Genomic DNA, 16,699 nt, shown 5'->3' on the forward strand with positions numbered 1-16,699 from the left:
CAATCACAAGACAGTCAGAGCAGTACACTTCTCAAGTTTTTGTGAATATTGATGATTCATTTTCAGACATACCTAATTCTTATCTCACTCAGCTTGTCCTGGCAATATAGACACGGTTTCACCTCTGTCTGATTAATTCCCTGGTTGCTGGAAGCTGGAAAATACAAAGCAAATATGTCTGGCCTCTTCTAGGGCTCCATTGGCAGCCTTAGGACAGACAAATCCTTAGCTTAGTGCAGTACATCCACCCATACATTGAAAATGCTGGGGTAAGAACTGGTCTAAATATGCCTCTCTTTTTTCTTTCCTATGGTACATGGCTTTTTTCTTCTGAGTTAAGGTTTTGCACCAAAAGGACAATTTCTTCTTTGGGTATGCCATTTCCAATGGCTTAACAGGAAGCAACATGCAAAACATTCTTCTCTCASAAAAACTACGTTAGTTGCCATTTTCACTGTGTTTTCTTGCGTGTGATCTCAGCTCCAAAAGTGTCGCATGGATACACAGACAAAAATAGGAGGAGTAGGAAGGGAATAATGATTGTTAAATGTTTAAGAAAAATTRCAGTTTATCATAAAACTGAAAGGGATAATAGTGCACGTTATCGAAAAGCCACAGGTAACAAAAGCCCCTGACAGGTGCCTGTAACTTTACCTGAGACTTAACTTGTAAGAGTGCTGTGGTTGTATATCTTTGCATGCTACAGACTGCAACATAATCCAGCAGATAACAAAGGATGAGGGCAAAGGAGTGCCATGAGGAAGCGGTGGTGTCCGTCACTGCCACCAGCTGGCACTGAGCCCAACGGGGAGGATGTTCTCTCTGGCATGCTTCTTGTGTGTTGTGGTGAGGGCCAGGACAAAGCTATGATTGTCTCAGAGTTCCTAGGTGCTTTTGGGAGCTCTGGATTATAGCAGAGGTGGGTACCCTGTATGACAGATAAGAAAAGGGAAGGTGGGAGGCAGCACRTTCTAATAAATAAAAATTAAATATGACCTGGGCTCCTCTGCTGATGGTCATGGGCACATTTCATGGTTTCTGCACCAATCTGCAAAAGGAAACAATGGTTGAAAGCTGYCTTCAAATCTGGCTTTTCCCTTTATAGGAAAGTTAGCTTGAGTRGGGCTRAATRCAACCAAAGCATATTCCTTTTTTTGGACAAACATCATTTTACCTGTGATTGAGCCGTAGTGCTCAGGAGCAGCACAGCCCACAGGCAGCTAAAAGTGTGGCTGGTGGGCAGGAAGGTGTTTGAAGCAGAGCCCTGCTGTGAGCACAGCAGGGGCTGGGGAARGCTGCTCCGGAGCTGGCCGCACTGCTGCATTTCTGGCTCATACCCGGCCAGGGCTTTTTGGACCTTCACAATGGTGCCACAGTTCCCTGTCACTATGGAAACTGTTTTTTGAAAAGGCACTAGTTTTAAAAAGCGAATTGAAACCCAAACTTGTGCTTTGTCTTCATTCCTGGCTCTGGGGTTCCCCTGGGAACAGGCAAAGGCTCCTGGAGGCTGGCCTGCCTTCTCAAAACCCAAACTCAGGTTCCCTTTCCTGAGACAGCCACAGCTGAATCAGCGGCTGGTTTTTCCACAGATATGGGCAGGAATCACGAGACCTGTGAAGTCAGCAGGAAAGACCCCCAGAATAGCTTGAGAGGAACCAAAACCAGATTCAAAGTAGCACAGAGTGGTCTGTCCCTCCTGCATTGCGTGGCCCAGTAGGGACAGCCACAGGATGTGCAGTGAAATTATAGTACAGCTCAAGCARGTCCTTCTGAGGGCATTAAACACTTAAGAGACAATCCTCTGTATTGCTTTATTCTCTAAAGTCTTGCCAAAGCTTAGMTACAGGAGCCCAGGAGACATCACTAGAACCTAAAAGTCCTTTGCAGAGGCTCAGTGAGGACAGACACTTGTCTCCTTGCTGTTCCTGCTTCTTTCCTTGGTTTCATGGCTGTGTCCATGTGAGTCTCTGTGGAGCTCTGCTGTACTAAAAAGAAAAACTTGGGGGCTGGAGAAGTCCAGGAGCAGGGCAATGAGGTAGAGAAATGAGGAAGGGAGGTTTTTGAGTGAACTTTGGCACTAAAGGAAATCCTCACTTAACTACGTTTCTGGGATAAGTTCTGGAAGCCTTACGTAGGACATACCCACCTGCAGCCCTTAAGGACACCTAATTAGCAGGTGCCAGGGTCCAGGATATGAATCAGGATAATTAATTTCTGTGTACAATTAGCAAAAGGAAGTGAAGACTCCCCCAGGGAAGACCCAGAAAGCCAAGTAATTATGAAGAACTGGAAAGACAAGGTACAGTGTTTCCTTCTTTCTGGAATTTCAGCACCCAAACCCCACTCCCTTTTCACGTCCTGAAACAAAATATTCGTGTTTAAGACAAAGAAATGGAGGAATAGAATGTTACAACCACATTCAGATCTGACCCAGTAAAACCAGCAGAAGTAAGCAGCTGGGATTGATTTTTCCAACAAACTTACTGCTGGTCTGTTATCATGTGGCCWTGCTGGGTTGTTTGTATCTCTTAAGCCTGTTCACCATCCCCGTGTCAGCATCTTGCCATGGAGCCCACAGCTCTACTGAGAGCCTACAAGAAGCCCAGGGAAGGCCATGAGTGAGTCCACCTGCATTTTCATCTGTGAAYTTTCTCTTCCATTTTCTTCTGTCCTGGGTGCTGCAGAGCACAAGCTCGGGAGGAGCTCCTTGGTCAGTCACACCACCCCCATGCTTTACCTGTTTTAAGCTGCCAGCCTGGAAGGCATAACCTTGAATTCAGGCCAGCATTTCTTTACCATTAATACCTGTGATAGCAGCCTCAAARACAAGGATTTTCCCGACAGGCTTAGTGGTCTTTTTAACATTTCACCCTGCTGCCAAGCCATTAGACTTCAAAGCACTTTAGAGTTTGTGGTTCCCATATCTTCACAGGAAGGACAAGTGCTTCTAATAGAGGGCATGAGTGTCCTGACAGGAAGGGGAGACACTGCTGCTGTCACTGTCCTTTCCACCTGCACCAGGGCTTTAGCACGGGTGCCAAGAGAGAAAGGAGAGGGTTTAGGTTGAGCAGCAGTGTGGGAGCACCAGGCTGGCACTGGGCTCCTGGGCTGCATTCCGACTCACCTCATGCTCCCACAGCAGCAGGCAGAGGAATGACAGCAAGGTCACATTTGTCCCTTAAAGACTTTGTTCTAGGAACTTGGGGATGTGAGGCAATTCAATCATTATTTTTTGTTCTTTCAAATATGGAAATATTTTAAACTCATTTGGGTTTTTTTCCAGCTCTTCCAGAGGTATCCCTTAAAAATGTCCAAACTTCAAACATTTGTCTGTGGGCGAAATACAGAGGAACATTAGAAACAAGATCATAAGCAGACAAAGCTGGCATTAACTGATGTCTTTGGAAAACAATTTCAAGCCCTGAGAAACATAAAAATCTGGTTATTGGTAGTTCCCTTCTTGGGGTGACTGTATCTGACTGCCTTACCAGAGGAATGCTTTTTACCCAGCRCTTTTCATTTTAGGAAAGAATACAACAGTTGTACGTCACTCAGTCTGTGTGATCTCCATCATCGTTTTGCTCCTCCTGTGCCYCTTTTTCTGCAAGACTGAGGTGGTTACACTAGGATTTTTATTTAGACTATTAAAGATTTTTAATCAATCTTTAATCAAGATTTAAAGATTTAAAGAAAGAAGGAAAATTATTTCACAAAGGAAGATACCAATGATTCCTACAAATTTCTGYCCCTATTACTAACCAGCTGTAGGAGGAAAATAATTTAAAAAACCCTATTTTGGCAGTTAAGAGTTAGGCAGCATTTGGAAACTGMAGTCAAAGACAATTATTCAGAAAGCAAGTTAGACTGCATTCCAAAGTCACATTTATTGATCAAGTAAATAATGAGTCCTTGCAGTTATCATCTTCTATACTCTTGCTAAATACCAAGCTAAGATGGCTGTCTCYTAATCTCTCTTCCATGGAGCAAAAACAAATGCAAACAGAAGATAATGAACATCAGCCTACCCTTTAGGAGAAGTCCAAAGTGCTTCTTTGCACTATTATCAATATTGTCATATCAGATAAATAGTTTTAAATTTTTCCTGTTTGGCACAGAGGAAGCTCTGTTTGTCATGTAGTCTCTGAGAGAGAGACAGCATGACCRGAGTGGCCAGAGCATAACGCAGAATAAATCCAGCATAAATAACTGAATMTGCATTTAGGTCAATGAGTGAATGACAAACGTCTGAGAAACTTAAAGAAGAGATTGGACACTTATCTTAATTTCTAAAAATAGGGTTTTATTTTTTTATAAGCTTTTARTTTTTATAGCTTCTGGATGGTTAACATGAATTTGTTTTCATGAGGTGGAAACAGTCAGAAGGTGACAGTGTGGTTTTGCTAAGGTCAGCTCAGATGTCTGTCCAGAACTGCTGACTTCAGGGTCTGCTGTTGAGTGCCTGTTTTTCACCTCATGATAACTCATGTGTGTTCATGATACTGCTGTAAAAAAACAATACAACTCTTTTAGCAGTTAAACCAACTTTGTAGTTAACTCCCACAACGTGAGAGCATGGTATATTTTCCAGCAGGGATACTGCACTAACACTAATGTTTTGTTAGGAGTAATTGGTGGGAACAAGGATTCGCTTGAAGTTGAGCTGGAATTTGTATGTTTTTACTACCCTTGGTCACGGATGACTGCTGCAAGAAGGGTGGTGTAAACTGGGCAGCAAAAGTCCCTTCAGCTCAAGCCTCTCCTCCAAGGCTGGGTATTGCAGTGCATCTGATAATGCCGAGAAGTGGAATGGCAAAAGGATTAGGAAACTTTGAGCTTTGTGAGACATGTGCACATGATCTCCTCCAGCGTCTTCTTATCGGGGAGACACTGGAAAGACTCACTCATGCTGTCAGTGGCAGAGTCCATAATTACTGCTGTGCAAGCAAACAGCCCAGGGCTTGACAGAAACACCCAAGAGTCAGCCCTTCCTTTTGGATTAATATTCTGCCTCCTGTATCTTTATCAGGCAGACAGGATTGGAGAATATTGCACTTGCACAGGTACATGTGCTGTTGTGCCTCAGCAGAATGAGAGGCATAACTGGGAGCAGGGGGAAAACAGACACTAAACTTGCAGTTAACGTGACCTGGATTGAAACCTCAGCTCTGCCACAAACAGCCTGTTTGTCTCTCTCCATCTGCCTCTTGCTGGGTGCTCGAGTGAGGCACAGGGCAACCTGTGCTGTGGTTGGCATTTCTGAGTACTGCTGTAATAAATGTACCGTAGACTTCYACTTCCCGGTGTTGTGCCTAGGAAAGTTTGCATCTCTGCATAAATATTGGATGGAGCAAGCTGAAACAGCAATAGAAACGCAGTAAAATCGGTGTTCTGCCTGTCAAGTCCTTGACCTGTGCCTATTAAAGCATTTACAGGACATCTGATCTGCAGCCTGTTCAAGTTAATGACAGACTGTGCATTCACCTCCACGGGCAGATCAAGAGCAATGAAATTAATTACAGAAACAATTGGCAGGAAAGAAACAATGGAAAGAAAAGCATCGTTCTGGAGGATGCAAAAGAGAGTAGTGGCAACAATGCTTAATCACTCACAACTGCTTAAAGGCTCTTCTAGATAAATAATTAAGAGTATTATGTAATTATTGTGAACATGCAGGATGACAGGAAAACTAGATTTTTTGTATAAAATAGATTACACTGGACTACAACACACTGACTTTTGAGTAACTGCATGTAATTGAATTTACAGCAATAAACTGACCAAGAAAATGACCAACCTGTTGATTAGAATAAGAAAGCTGCAAAAACAGGCCAGCCTTGCTAAGGTACAGGCTACGGGCACCAATGTGACTGCTTCAGTCTAAGGCAGTGACTTCAGAAGATACAATTTTTGGCAGCAATATCAATCAGAGATATTTTCCTCCCTGGCTCCTGGGCTTGCTCCACTTCCCCTTTGCTCCTGCCTGCCCTCCTGCCAACACAGACCTTGGTACAGCCTTTGCTTGAATCACACGGGGAAATGGAGCCTTTCAGACACTCACACACACAGAGAAGCAAACATACTTTGCTGGGTTATTTTTTAACCCAAATTGCCCCCAGATCTGTCTCGGGGCATTGGCTTTGGAGTGCTGGTGTGGATAAGAGCACCAGGATAGCTCAAGGTGAGGAGTGACAAGGATGAATGGGGCAAGCACGGGGTAGAGGTTGGTGGGCAGCCCTGAGGCAGCAGCCGGCACCATTTCAAGTCAGCTTCTYCTTTGCCAAGGGATCCAGAAAGCTCTCACGTGATCTAAAGATCACCAGAAATACCCATGCTTGGGTTTCTGTTTGTTTGTTTGTTTWAGTGCAGTCAAATGGTGTTTTTACAGTAACCATTTGCTAAAAAAAATTGTTTAACCTTGTAGGAAGTAATGGAATGTTGATTACTCATTCACTGAAATTCAGGAGCCTGAATATAAATTCTCCTCGCACTCCCATTCCTAGCACGTCATTATTCCAATTAGGAGAGTGTTTAAGATATTTAAATAATCTCCCATTCAGCTACATGTATGAGAAAATGCATTCACTCAGTGCAATAATGCAATTGTGCCTTTCCTCTGAGATGGCAAAAGAGAGGGGTTGGAGCCATTTTGAGAAACTGAAAAGCAAAGGCTGTTGGACAGACTGGGCACAAGAAAACATGAACTCAAATAGCAAACGTGGGRAAAAGCCTCTCTGCATGCACAGACAGCAAAGGACAAAAGGAACAGGGCAACCTGTAAGATGAGACACTGCATTGCTTCACCAGCTAGAGAAGTTGGTTTGGGTTGACTCKGCTTCAAACTGGCCAAGAAAACAGAGCACAAGAGGACTGATGCTCTTCTGACTTTGATTGATGTGAATCAGGAACAACAGTGCAAAGTGAAATAATTTCAGCACGGGTACACTGGTGTAACAAGGATTTAAAATATAAATTAAGGGTTAAAAGGGATATAAAAAGGGTTCAAGGACAAAAGAAGAGGTGAAAAGCCTGGCAGTCAGCCCTTGCACTTCCTAACAGCCATAACAATTTTGAGGGGCTGACCTAAAAAAACACAAAGTCCCAGTGGCAGCTACTCACAACATAGAAGCTGAGCATTTCACTGTACAACCAAAGGATCATCAGCAGAGAAGGCTTGTGTTTAGCCAGAGAGATCAAAAAGACATTTTTAAAGTTGTTTCTGTTTATGTGGTCCATAAATATTGAGACAGGATTCCTTTCTGGGCAGGCCATGGATCCAATTAATTTGTTTTTCAGTTTCATATTTGTGACTGTAAGTTCAGAGGTGACTTAGGGTTGCAATGCACAGTGACCACAGCTGCTAAAAATAGACCATGGAAACCTAAAACACACAGAAGCTTTTAACCACCACATTCCCCTATACCTCAGCTCTTTGAAGTCCCTGTACTTCGGCACATTCCTGTGTTTGGAGACATAGAAGCCTGCAGTGGTTGTGAATTACCATGTCCAGAGCAACATGGGGAAGGAGACAAGATGAAGCATCTCCAAGGATCACCTCGAGCTGCTGGACACAWGGCTGAACTCTGTTCTCTCCCATAGGGATGTGTGGGGAAATATTTTCCCTCAGGAAAGCTAGGATTTCAGTCTTTTCAGTGTTGCATGRCATTGATTTCCACTGCAAACAGTTATTAAAATAGCAGCCTCTAAAGTCAAGAGGGAAAAGAACAAAAAGGATGTGATGGGAATCAGAACGATGCGATTTTGATCGATTTTTTTTTCTTGCAAAGTCACAAGCCTAGAAATAAATCCTACAAAGCAAAGTAAAAAATCTCTCCTTTCTAAGAGTGGGGAAATAGCCATTTTTTTTCTCTGGAATTTTCTGGCCATMAGGTATAAAACAGCACAGGAGAAACTCTGTTAATTCAGTGATGGTGGAAGTAACCTCACCTGGGTTCAACAGAGCCCAGGCCTCTGTTGCACAGAGTTTTCTCCACCTTTCTGGGTCTGGGGAGCTCCAGGTGGGGTCTGAAATGGATGCCCTGGGCAGAGGGCACTGCCCTGGGAGCAGCTCAGTGAGCAGCCAGGGACTGTTCCAGCTGGGCTGACCATGGCAGTGACAGTGTTTTCCTGACTCCCTCCTTGCTCCCCTCTGGATAACTGAGCTGAGGACATGTGTCAAAGGAGATACAGGAGAGGCCAAAGCAAGGCCAGTTAATGCCTGCCTCTTCAGGAGCTGCTTTTGAATACTGCAATAGGAGCAATTTCCTGATTGGTGGGTCTAGGAGACATTATCCCACATAGTGATGCAATTTATACCACACTGCTTGGCATGTTCTCTTTCTCAGGCCAGGAAAAGGAGAAGCTTTCATACAAAAAGCATAAAGGGTTTGGATTTGGCAAGGAAAGATCTCAGAGCAGCTGCTGACAGGTGAATGGAGATCCCWTATACGTGGGGAAATGTAGCCCTGCCTAGAACTGATCCGTGCTGCACARTGTCCCCATCGTCCCAGACAGTCCCTCGTTCCCATCTGTGTGTCTCCAGTGACTGCCACCCAATCCATTGCTGCTGTATCACTTCCTGCATGCAGGGGGATTTGCAGGAGACATGTTTGTAAGACCACATTGTGTGATGTGTTTGTKCTCTGGATTAGTTTAATGGAACTGCAGTATATCCTGCAAGACAGTTTCCCAGCTGGTAAATCGTGTTTAAACAGTGAAAAACAAATATGCTGTCTTATTGCTCCAGTCTTTTTACATCTGGTTGCTTAGCATTGTTCCTGTCTTGTGTCCACTTTGCAGTGCTTCAGCACAATTGCCAAACAAACTGGCTAAAAATCAATTTAACAGGGATCAGAGAAAAAAAAAAAAAAAGCACAACCAAACCCAGATGAGATATAACAGCCACTGATGGGATACACAGACATATCAATTTGGCAGCCAGTCAAACTTCTTAGAGCCATCGGTTGTGCTCATTAAATGTCAGAGTTGTGAATTTGCCCTAGGCATTATCAGCAAATGCTTGAACGTGGCCCAGCTTGGTTGTAAGTGGCTTTCTCCCCCAAATTTCAGGTAAAAAGGTGAATGAGAAGASATATCAATAGAAATTGCATACCCCAGTTTTAGTTCAAGAAACAAATTTCTCTGTCACAAAGCCAGGTTGTAAAGTTTTCCTTTTATACAAATAAAAATAAATATTTTCCCCAAGTACTTACAGCTAATTCTCAAGCCGAGTCTCCCACACAATACAGACTTGAATTTCAATGCCAGTAGAACTAGTGCTAATTTTTTTTTTGGATAGTATTCATTTATACAATAAGACCTKACATCTTTTTCTCTACGAGCAAAAGTAATAGGTCTTCTCAATGGGTTCTGGTGGGTTTTTCTGACATGGAAGATTCAAGAAGCAGCAAACTTTCTTTAACACTCAAGTTTGGAAAGAAAGATGATGCTGTTACTGGGGTGTGTTTTCTTTAATATCACAGCAGCTCACAGCTGCCAGGAGGTGACATAAAATTGAAGACAATTAGAGCGAGGTAGAGAAAACKGAATTCTTCCAGAAACCAGCAAAGAAAGAGCAACAGCTCCCTTGCCCTGAGYAGTGCAGGAGAAGGCATTGCCAGAACCCAGAGAGATCCCCAGCCCTGTGAGGATCCTCTGTTCTGCACATCAGAAGCTTTCTCTGGTTTAGATTCAAAAAATGTGAGAAGACCGAGTGGCTTGCTCTTTTGTGTGGCCTTTGGGAAAACTTTGGGACAAGCATTTACACTGRGCAGGCATCAGGAAGGTCATCTTTTTGCAACTTTTGACAGGTTTTGCACCCTTACAAATGACAGGATTGGAGTCAGGTATTGTTCAGGTAACTGCATAAATCAGGGAGGTCTCCCAATGCAAACTGATTACCCAGTGTGGCCTAGGTTGTGAAATGCACAMGTGGCCAAGGATTTTGCCTCACTGAGGACCTTGCGATTTGACCTTTAATTCTGAAAGTGTTGACAGWATAAATATCACAATTTGTCTGCACTGCCCTCCTCACCAAACCCATTMAAGAAAGGATCTGGGGCTGAGGAGCAGGCAGGGGCCATTCTGGCAATACCCGGGTGATTTCTCTGAGGGTGACACCTCCTTATCCCACCACACAGGCAGATGGGATCTGCCCAGCTTTATACCTGGGGCCCCAAGCACTCTGCAGATCCCTCCATAGGACAGCCTTTGCCTGGAATCTTCATGTCCCTGAACATTTGGAAAAATGTCCAAGTGTCACTTGTCCCCCTGTTTAAGGACGAGATATTGTTGCTTCTGGCGTGCAGTGTCGCTCTTGCATTATGCAAGAGCCACCATCAGTGTTTGGATTAGTKCTGCTGCCTGTATCGTGTTTCCAAACATGCAAAAAGCTCCAGGACCTTTGCTCCCTGCCGCAGGTGGCGTGGATCCGAACGGAGACGGGGAGAGAGGCAACGGCAGCTGGGCTGAGCCACACTGGGAGCTGCTTGGGAGCTGCTTTTCACCCTGGGAAAGTGAAAAGCCTATGTCAGACACTGCCTGTGTCAGACCCAAAAGGGATTGGTTCCTTCTCTCCACTGCTCAAACACAGCAGCACCTTCAGGAGCACTTCAGTAGAAAGCAGCACTGATTTATTTCAGTGCTGAGTAGTATTTGCAATGGATATGAGCGACTGTTCCCTCGGTGTTACTTACCAGAAAGGAGTGTATGGATTCCCCACCTCTAGCATGTTAATTCTCAGGAAAGAGTTAAAAGTGTAACTGCAACTTCAAAATCTGCAACTATTTGCACCTTGTTGTTGGGTCAGCAGTTTGCCTGATAAAGGAGTCCTGACCTCCTCACCTTCAGAGGAAAGTCCAAAGATCTTCAGAAGCTTTCAGGGTTGTTTACCAAAAAGCAGAACTCCAGAAACCCATATAGGGATACAGGCCAAAATAGGGCCTGGGAATACAGGCCAAAATARATGATGTAACATGGTGGAAGCTTCCAACTTCCAAGAGAGAGTAYAAACCTTGACTCATAACTTTGCAAAGTCCCTCAGCCGTTTGAAACCCCCCCATCATCCCAAAGGATGTCTCCTTTGAGTGACATGAACTGGGTCTCACTGAATCTACAATTCAGTGCCATAGTTACACTGCTTCCTGGAATCCCTTTGATGCTGAAGAGAATGACTTGTCTATTATCTTTACTTTTAAAACTTGGATTTCCTGTGTGGGGAAGTCCTCATGTTAAAAACAATCAGAGAAAATGCTTTAAAGAAGGAGGTGAATGTGCTCAGATTGTGAAGCAGCTGATCTGAAGGCAGCGAGACCCTTAGGGAACCCTGGGCCACAATAGTTGACATTTCAGGCAGGAAATTATGGTTTATTTAACTAACTGAACTGAAAACTGCCAGGGAATTTATACACGTGAAACAGAATTAGTAAGAGCATTTAGCTGAGACAGACACAAAGACTAAAATTCCTAGGGTTGTGGGAAAGAGAGATTTTTAYATCTAGAAGTGGAAGTGGCCTCTGCTATTTGTTTCATCTAAGACAGATCAGGTGGGCAAAGGATGCCATGAGGGAGCTGCTGCTTATTGATGCAGCCTGTTGCAGTGGCTGCTGCTTCTCCACAGTTTCCCTTCCAGCCACAGACCTGCCTTGAAGTTTCTAAGATAAAATAGCACAATCCTGCAACTAGGCTATTCTGCTCCTAAATATGCATGTGCTTTCAAATGCTTTAGTAAAAATAGGTTTGAATGCTTTTGTGAGTTAAAAAGGACATTTTTGATCAATAGTGGTGTTTCTTTTAAGAGGYTTTCTTCACAATATGCAGTAAACACTGTGATTTTTCACTTCCTGTGGCAGTGAATGATATCCAAGAGTTTGAGTTTCCTGGAGGATCTGGCTACMRACACCAAGGTGACAGGACAAAGGCCATCTCAGTCAGACAACTTTAGTAACAGCAACGGAAATTGAGAGAATGGCACAGCGTAAAAGCATTCATTATTCATCACTTGATACCCGGGGGAAGAAGTCTGTGAGCAGTTTTTGGGTTTCGCAAACCAAATCTGACTTTGCCAGGGCCTGGCAAAGATCCCAAAGGTGAAGTGCTTGATCAATGATCTCCTCTGTCTTTGATCAGCAGAGACATTCCCTATGGCCCAGGTGTCTGTCCCTCTCCCTTCTCCCTCATGCCCTACTGCGGGCCAAGGTGGCTGTGTCCAGGGTCTGGAACGCATTGTCCCAGCTGCACTTGAGCCCATGTGACAGTGAAAATGGCAGGTAGGCGTCCTTGTGCAAAGCAGTGACCTTAACCTCCTTCTCCAGCCCGCTGGGAGAGCAGAGTTCAATGAACAAGTCTGGCTGCACTGCTGAAAGCCGTGGCCTCRGGGGAACTAACTTGTTGTTAGGTTTGTTTCCAGCTGGATGGTTCCCAGTCAGCTTTATTGTGCAATTCTACAAATCCTGATGCCAGCACAAATAAGCCAGCGATACAGCCTGAGCAGCGGTTTCTTCTCTCAGCACTGCATTGGCTTAGGCCATTCACAGATGCTTGGGGGATGCCTGCTCCAAGAAAAGCTTGGCACAGCCATGTCAAATGATTTTTCAGTCTCCTGTAATTCTGCACAAATCCTAGCATGGACTTGCTCCTCCCTGTACTCCTCCTCTGCTCAATTCCTGTGTGCTGCAGCTCTTTAAACATTCACGGGGCACTGTCTGGAGTAGAGCGCTTCAAAGGCGAGAGAGAAACACCAAATCATCTCCTGCTGAGCATCACCAAATCATCACAACCTTGGACAATCAATCAGCTGGTTTTGTGTTATTTAAGTTGCCCTAAAGGCTACATTTCAGAATCTRAAATGTATGGATTGGAAAAGCTGACAACAATTCGTTCTGCTCAAGCTGTTTAGAAGCACTGCACAGACCTTGCTTGAAAAGATGGCTTTCAAGGGAGGGAATTTAACCAAATTCTACACGAGCTTGCTCCTCAGCTAAACTGAACAAAAGGTCTTCAGAATATTTAGAGTCTGATTTAAGCTAACAAGTCAAGGAAAGACGTGTTAAGACTAAAACACCTGCTTGATACTCTATTTGTAATCCATCCTGTCGTTAATGAGCCAGATTCTTGACTAGTATATATGGGCATAAATCCACTTAAGCCATGCAAGAATGTTGATTTATGCTTGCTACAAATCTGACCTTTCRTTCAGTRTTTCCTGGTAARTTCCAATCCTYTTTGCACTGTTCATTTATTGGAATRGAATKAGATTTACCAAGGCATGCTCTGACAAAATGGGTTGCTTTTCCCTTAAATTTTTGTGCCAGGGATAAATGGTGGTCTAATTCAATGTAGAACTGTTAATAAGATAGGTTTATTGAAGGAAGGTCAGAAATTATAGTATCATTCATTACAATGCCACATGTTTTTATTTCTCAAAGTCACACCAAATGAGTGCAATATGTTCACAAATTACAATATCCTTCYAGGCAATCTGAGCTAAATCTGCAGAATGGAGATCAAATAAGTTTAGCTAACAAGAAATTGCATAAAAGCTTAAATATATGAAGCCAAATGATTTGCTGAAGGTGTTTTGGAGTGRAAATACCCTTACATTTGCTTAACGGAACCTATATTGCTCCAAATGACCTTATGTTCTTCATTTCTAAGTCCACAATTCCTGCACTGAGACTCAGCACACGGCACAAAGCCAGACTCACCAGGAGAAGACAATCAGGAATCTATTTTATTGGTTTAAATACAAYGCTCTCAATCTCTGACTATGCTAACTGCATGGTAAATACAGCTCGGGTCTGCAGAGAACCTTGCTGAGAAAATTGTGTGTGAGATTAYGCTGCTGTGAAGTGCTCGATATGGGGGCTATGCTCAAAACACAGAGCTCATGTAGCAGGCAGCAGCCTGCTTGCTAAAATCTGCTCCACACAGGTAGCATCTTGCACTGCTGCTCTCAGCCTGCACAGCTTTTGATGACCTTCCTGATGGCCACTGAAGCAGTTTGCAYTGAATTGTTTAAAACCTGACCTAATCAAATCCACCACAGGGATTTGACAGAAACATTAAGCTTGGTATCAGTGGGTTGTGAATGGCAGTGTAAAAGTGTGAAATCATGAGGAAACTACATGAAGGGGCAAAGGAATGGCATGTGGAGCTTCTGAAGGCACCAAGAACTGGAAAACCAAGGGCTGTCTGCTGGGGGAATCACATGCCTGTGGTTGGAGGCAGTTTTTTCTCCAGCCCTGATTCCTAGATCCATACTGGAGCTAGCATGTGTCCAGCCATGCCTGCCAGGTGGACCCTGGACTTCTGCTGCAGCKTTGTCCTCAGCCCCATCTCCTGGGTGGACCATGGGCCAGTGCTGCAGCCTTGTTTCAAGCCTTGTTTCTGGTCACCTTGTTGTCCTGCTGCTCCTGAATGGCCCTTGGACCCGAATCATTGACCTTGTGTGGTTTGGGACTGTTGATGGACCCTGTTATCAGTGTCCAGGTCTGTGTGATTCATTAACTTTGTCTGGTTTGGGACTGTTGATGGACCCTGTTATCAGTATCCAGCCCTGTGTGCTGCACCCAGCTGCTGAAGGCACTGCCTGTGCTGGCACTCCATGGCCACAACCATCTCCRTCCTCATACACATGAAAGAATGAGTGAAAACAGTTTGGGGGAGAAAGTAGATGTGAAATCAGATTAAAATAAAATTAACTTTCCCTTCTATCTGGTTTTGCATTGAGCTTTGCTGCATTAGCCAAACATAAGCAAAGAAAACACTCAGGATAACACTGATCTGTTTGCCAGAGAGGGGGGTTTGTGCCCTTGATTCTGCCCTTATAATATGCAAAAGAGATTGGATTTGTCAGTCTTGGAGGATGGAGGGTATTTGATTATCAGRACATGAGTTTCTTCAAGGCAGGGAGAGGATGGGATGAAGAGGTACAATAGGAGRAGGAGTATAGTTTCAAGAAATATCTCATTTTAGGTTGCTTTCGCTTGGCAGCTTTGCTTGTTATTTTTATCTACATGGATAATATATTAGAGATTTGTAAAAACGGCTAGGACCCTAACTTTCAGAAATGCCATAGTCCTTCCCCAAAAATAAAGTAGATCTTTGAATCAGGCTCTCAATTGGGAAATAAATCCAAATAATTCTCTGTGCATTTGAAAAGAAGATATTTTGGCTTCCGAGCAATATGAGAAAATGTACAATCCATTTGATCTGCTTCAGATGCCACAACCATCTGCAAACGCATGTGGCAAACACACATTTCTCAGCTTTGCAGGCATGTATGATTATGAAGAGCTTCGAACAAAACAGATAAACCTTTGGGATGCTCTTTTTGTTGTTTACTTATCTCTCAAGCAGCGTTCTGTGGGAAGCTCTCCTGGAAGGCTGCGGGGGAGGGCTCTGCTGAGCCTTTCAGCGCCGTTCGGAAGTGCCTGAGAAGCAGCCAACGTGAACAAGCACGGCTGGCACCAGAAGAGGGTCACAGATGCTGCTCTGAACACGCCATTGTGAGACATCCCCGCGCAGTGTGGGCTCCAGCTGCCGCTGTAGCAAGGACGCGACCGCCACCTGCTGTCCCCAACCCAGCCAGGAGAGCCGAGAAGGGGCAGAAACCCACCCGCCCCTGCCCATCGGCGGCTCCCATGGGATGGAGCCTTCATTTCCCAACAGAAACTGCSTCACACCTAGCCTTGTTTTCAGTTCTTTTCTCTGATTTATCCCCTTGTTCCCCAGCCGAAGGGGCCAACTCCTATCACCRGTTATATGAGCCGAGTGTGATGATCAGCCGGCAGTGACACCGCACGACATCGTTCTGGGAATGCTGCCTGCCATGTGAGCTGGGGACAGAGAGGGACACCTTGCCAAAGCAGCTGTGCAGCCATCCTATGTGCATGTCTGTATGTCCGTGTGGCACTCACAGCTGCCCAGGAGCGCTCACTGGGGCTTTCCATGCGCTTCTMACACCCATTTCTCAGAGATTACATTCCACTGGGTCTCTTAGCTGCGAGCTCGGGTGAAATGCAGACAGGGGGATTGGTTGGGTCAGTGCCAGCACTGGATGATGGACCTGCTGGAAAAGGATTCTGAACTGAGGCAGTTGTCTCTCAGTCCGTGTTTTCTCATCTGGGATGCTCTTACCAATGTCTCATGTTTCTCCAGTGATTTAAAATCAGCCTAATCCTGTCATACGCTGCTCTGTAGTCTGTTTTACATGTGTTGTTTGCTTTCCTATTAACTCTAGAATAATTGKGCACTTGGTTGCTGTTCAATGTTTAAATGCTATTTTTTCCACATTTATTGCAATGGTTTTTTGTTTTGTTTTGTTTTTCTTTGCCTTCTTTTCAGCAGCTTTGGGAAAGAGGTTTTTCTCATAAAACACCTGTGACTACATATTACAGGGGGACTACTTTTGTCTATTTCCCATACACTTATCCTTTGGGATTTTTGACACATTTAGCAACAGGTACTTTGAAGATACTTTTGTTAACTAGTGAATAAACTAAACAACTAATTGGTTTGGGGTTTTTTTGGTATTTTGTTCGGTTTGTTTGTTTGTTTGGTTGTTTTTTTGTTTTTTTTTCTTTTCTATTCTTTATCTTCTTTCTTCCCTGGTTCGGAGAATACTTCACAAATACAGCTATTCCACCAGCTAATGTTATTCAGTATCATAACACTCACTTTCTGCCAGTTCTATCTTTTGTCC

The 16,699-nt window shown here is 44.1% G+C and overlaps 1 long non-coding RNA gene across 1 annotated transcript in view; it reads left to right on the plus strand.

The window, feature by feature from the left end:
* LOC130575393 (uncharacterized) overlaps positions 1-16,541 on the plus strand; it is a 23,792-nt gene extending 7,251 nt beyond the window's left edge. Inside the window, exon 3 of the long non-coding RNA XR_008965559.1 lies at positions 15,352-16,541. This is a non-coding gene — a long non-coding RNA (uncharacterized LOC130575393). The remainder of the gene's footprint in view (positions 1-15,351) is intronic.
* Positions 16,542-16,699: the final 158 nt, after the last annotated feature.

This window comes from Malurus melanocephalus, unplaced genomic scaffold, assembly GCF_030028575.1.
Source record: "Malurus melanocephalus ecotype Western Australia unplaced genomic scaffold, MMel_1.1 scaffold_106, whole genome shotgun sequence".
Taxonomy (NCBI): domain Eukaryota; kingdom Metazoa; phylum Chordata; class Aves; order Passeriformes; family Maluridae; genus Malurus; species Malurus melanocephalus.